Genomic DNA, 4,664 nt, shown 5'->3' with positions numbered 1-4,664 from the left:
CAAGGTGAGGAGGGCCTCTTCCTTTCCTAAGACCAACTACAGACCTCCCCCAAAAGCCATCTGTGGGTGGAAATACCAGCTCTGTCAAGTGGACAGCAATATTTGAGCAGCTGCTGTCCATCACTGGCTTCACAGCCCTGCTGGGCCACACACAACAGCTTACAGGCTCCATGCCCATTTCCAGCCCCATCTCCCCTTTGTCCCTCCCAACCAGCTTGGGCAGAACTGTGCCCACCCTATGTCCAGCTAAACACAACATTGCTACTGCCATGGGAGAATGGCACCCACAGTACCCAGCTGGTAGGACCAGCACAAGCAGTACTGAAACCCTACAAATTGCAGGGTCTATGAGCCCTGGTGGTGGGGTGGAGCACCAAGCTAAAGAGCCAGGACAGCTGTTGGCAGTGTCCTTTGGCCCATTCCTGGCCAAACAGCTGGCTCCAGTTTCTTGGAAATGCATCAGTTTTAAAATACAATCCTGCCTTCATATACCCGTCTCTCAATGAGGCTGAATTCAACATCAGTGTCATGTGCTCTTGTCCTGCGAAAGGCTCCAGACCAGTGAGTTTTTTCCCAGTAGAGGTGCCAGTTCCCTTCAGTGTCTGCTCCAAAGCCAAACATGGAGACCTGTGTGCATGCCAGCCAGAGCCAATGCTGTCTGGACACTGGAGCATCCTACAAGCATATGGACAAGCAATGCAAAGGGAGGTACAGTGGCAGCATCTGGTATCACTGGCTGTGCTCACCTAATGGCAGGTGTGCAAGGCAAAGAGCAGGGCTGTGAAGCCAGTGGAGGGCTATCACCCATGATGCTCTGTCCAGTTGTCATGGATGTACTTGAAGAAAACTGGGCTCAGGATCAAAACCTGGGTGGGGAGTGGAGTGATATGGTGCTCTCCATGCTGGAACAGGACAGTCAGCCCAACACAGTGCAGCCATTGGGTCACTGCCCAACAGAGTTCTGCCTGCCCCTGAGGAGCTGGAGTGCATGGAGCCATTACCTTGTTCCTTTGAACTGGTTAACTCTCACATGTGCTGCAAAAGCAGAGGCAAGCAGTGATCATGTAGTACACCCACTGCTGAGGGGACCCATTTCTTTGCAGAGGATATTCATTGTCTCCCAGCACCCAGCCCAGTGGCATCTCCCACCCCTTGAGTTGGCCAAGCAGCATCCCCTGGCCTGGCTGTAGGAAGGGACGCATCAAACTCATGGCCCCAATGTGGGCACAGCTGCCATCCCACACATAGGGAGTATGGTACTGCAGATTGCCTAAGCCCTGTGGGGACATGTCAATGCCCAACTACCTCAAAGTGCAGGGCAGAAGGATGCTCAGTACCTTTTGTGCCATCAGGACTCATGCCAGGTCTCCAGTGAGGCACTAGAATCCCCAGATCACACTGCACCATCCACGGGGTTTCCAGCACAAAAGACAGCATCCCCCAATGCTGACACACTGTGTGAGTTCTCCAGTGGAGAGGTGGAGAAGACACTGGTCACCCACTACGGGTCCAGAGGTTTGAAGGGAACAAGGACAAGGTGAACATCGGGCCTTAGGTTCACTGCACTCTTCTGGGTACATGAATGTTACTGTAGAAATGAACAAGACACTTCTTTTCTTCATGCACAATAGCCCAATCCTTATTGTTCACAGTTCGTATTTATCATATTTATCACAGTTCTAAAGGCATCATGTTTCATTCTAATTGGTAACTTACTGCAAATCAGTTCATTGCTTAGTAGTTGCTAGTGTATGTGTCCATCAAAAACTTTCCTCTCTAATGATGTTTACATTCTTGTTTCATGGGTACAGAATTATTCTCACGGTTAGAGCCTCTATTTTCACAGGTAAAATTCCTTTCTCACAGTAACTTGCTAGGCTAGCTGTTAGCTGCACCCAGCTGATGCAGCAGGCCTAATCTATGATTTTACAAGGGTAACAAGGCTCTTATTCTCTAAGGCTTTACCTATATGCAACACATGAAGAGATGGTTTGTTCTCATGCCAACATCCAGCTCAAAGCCAGTATGGATCTTTGCTCCATTCATCCTAAAGGACAGCAGGATGGTGTGTCCCAAAACAAAGGTGCATCTTCCCAGGCGCTTGGTCCCACCAGGCAGGGACAGCAGGCCACCCTAGCCAGCAAAGAGTGGATATGGGTGACACAAGGCCTGTGTGTCCCAGGATGCGGGGCTCCGGAAAGCAGGGTCAGCCAGCCACCTCCTTCACAGGGTTTGTGTTGGCAGATTTCAACAGCATGGACAGGGACTGGGGCATGCTAGGGTTCTCAGAAGATAGGGAGAGAGCAAGTCCCTTTAGGTCACCCACCTCAGCACCCAGTCATGAGCATCAATTAGCATCCCATGACTGGACTCTTTCAGCTGCCCAGAGTTTCCCACCACTGCACAAGTCCTGAAGTGAGAAGGGTCCCACGCATCAACTGTCAGGGCCCAGAAGACACTGAAGAGCTGCTGAATTATGGCCTGGAGCTGGATATCACTTGGGACCCTGCAGGGTCTAGGGGAGCAAGCACAGTGACATGCCGCATTAGCACCTCCAACAGTAGCCCAAAGGGAGACAGAGCCCCATTTCTCCTAGCAGAGACCTGGGAAAGGGCAGCAAAAACAGATGGGATGTTAGGAAAAGGGTGTAAAACAGCCCAGGGGGCCGGGTATGAAGAGGAGTCTTGGCCCTGCCCCATTGTGAACAGATTCAGGGAGCCTGGGAAGACCAACAAGCTCCTGCCCATTGCCTCACTTATCAGCCACCACTGAACTACATCTGAGGAGAGTTCGTGGTGTGCACCTGTCAGCAGAGGCCCTATAGCTGCCTTGTAGTGGGTGTTGAACCATGCAGAGCTGTTGGTAGGGGTGGTGCAGTGAGCAGTAGGGGTGTGGAGGAGGGAGGGAACCCAACAGCAGCAATGCCGTCTGTGAGGACTCAGAAACAATGCTACAGGATGAGCAGCACAGGGCTAGCACCACCTTTGTGTACCTCTGTAACAGCAGCCCATAAGCCACCTGCAGTGATGTGTCACAAACACCAGTGGCACCACAGTATGCCTTCTTACCCACCCTCTCTGTCCAGCTTCCTAGGACATCCCTTGGATGCTCATCCACTCTGAGGGAACTGAAATAGCCCAATATTAATTTCCTTTTTTAAGTGTTCAGTGATGTTATTGCTGTGTTCTGCTGTTGCCACTGCCACCATTTACTTCAGGCCAGACAGGGTTGGCTGGAAGCATGTGCTGTACAAGAAACTTCTCTCTGCATGCAACACATGTAGGGTCTGTAAACTGACCTGTGAACTAGCAGCAAAGCATCATCACCCTGGCCATGAGTCAAACACCAGCTTCCTCATCCTAAGTGGTGTACATTCACCTACCAAGTCCACAATGCTAGCAGTGAGCCCTCTTCCCAATGCCTGAAGAGAGGCTGGGGCAGAAGAGCCCCACAACCTCTCTGCCCTGCTGAGCCCATGCAGGCACCATTCAGCTCCCACCCTAGCAGTCCTGGGGTTCTGCAGTTTCAAGGGCATTAAATCATTGCCAGGAAGAACATCTGTTCTCTATCAAAAAGCTCTCATGTAGCCTAAGGTCAGAGGGAAAAGGGTTTTCCATTTTTCAGGGAATTCATTAAGTGCTCAGTGACACAGGACTTGGCTTCTGTGGCCCAAGGCAAGAGCAAAGAGCAGAGCTTCATAGCAGCCTTCATCCCAGGGTCAGAAGAGAACACAGCTGGTTTGTGGAGGTATCCCCTCTCTACTAGAAAATCCCTCATGTTCTCACAGTAGCACCCTGTGCCTCCCTCAGTTGCTGTGTCAGCACTAGCTCCATTTCTCCATAGAAACCATTTTCTGCAGCTCCTGGAGAACAGAGCCCTAATGGACATCCCTGCTCACCATGGTGGCTGACTCAGATCTGTGCTCAGATCTGACCCTCAGAACACATCCCAGACAGCAAAACTGCTGTCCATGGGGTCCAGTCAACAGAGATGGGAGACAGAACAGAGTGGGAGAATCTGTGGATGTGACAGCCTGGTCAGAGAGTGAGAAAACTAGATAAGTGTGACCGTGTTCACAGGGGTTCTTGGATGAGGGAAAAGACGAGGATATGACTCCATGTTTCAGAAGGCTTGATTTAGTTTTTTATAATATATATTACATTAAAACTATACTAAAAGAAGGTTTCATCAGAAGGCTAGCTAAGAATAGAATAGCAAAGAATGATAACAAAAGCTTCTGTCTCAGAGAGAGAGTCCAAGCCAGCTGACTGTTGCATTCCACAGCAGCAGATAACCAATGTTTATATTTTGTTCCTGAGGCCTCTCAGCTTCTCAGGAAGAAAAATTATAAGGAAAGGATTTTTAATAAAAGTTGTCTGTGACAAATAAGTTTTCCCAGAATTGGCTTGTGAGACTTTAGGGAGTTAGAGATAAACAGTGATAACTTCTTATTGTAAACAACTGGCAGGGGTTGTTCTCCTACTCTCGGTTTTCCTGTTTTTTTCAAAGATTGTTAATAAGAAAGGCATTTTGTTAATTAGCCAATCAGGTGAAATGTATTGATAATTGACCAATCTGGTCTATCTGTATTGGAACAGTGTATAAAAAGAGAGAATTTGAAGTAAAGCGAGATGCTGTGCAAACCAGCCTTCTGATGTCATTTC

This window comes from Melospiza georgiana, chromosome 17, assembly GCF_028018845.1.
Source record: "Melospiza georgiana isolate bMelGeo1 chromosome 17, bMelGeo1.pri, whole genome shotgun sequence".
Classification (NCBI taxonomy): domain Eukaryota; kingdom Metazoa; phylum Chordata; class Aves; order Passeriformes; family Passerellidae; genus Melospiza; species Melospiza georgiana.
This window is presented reverse-complemented; position numbering follows the sequence as displayed.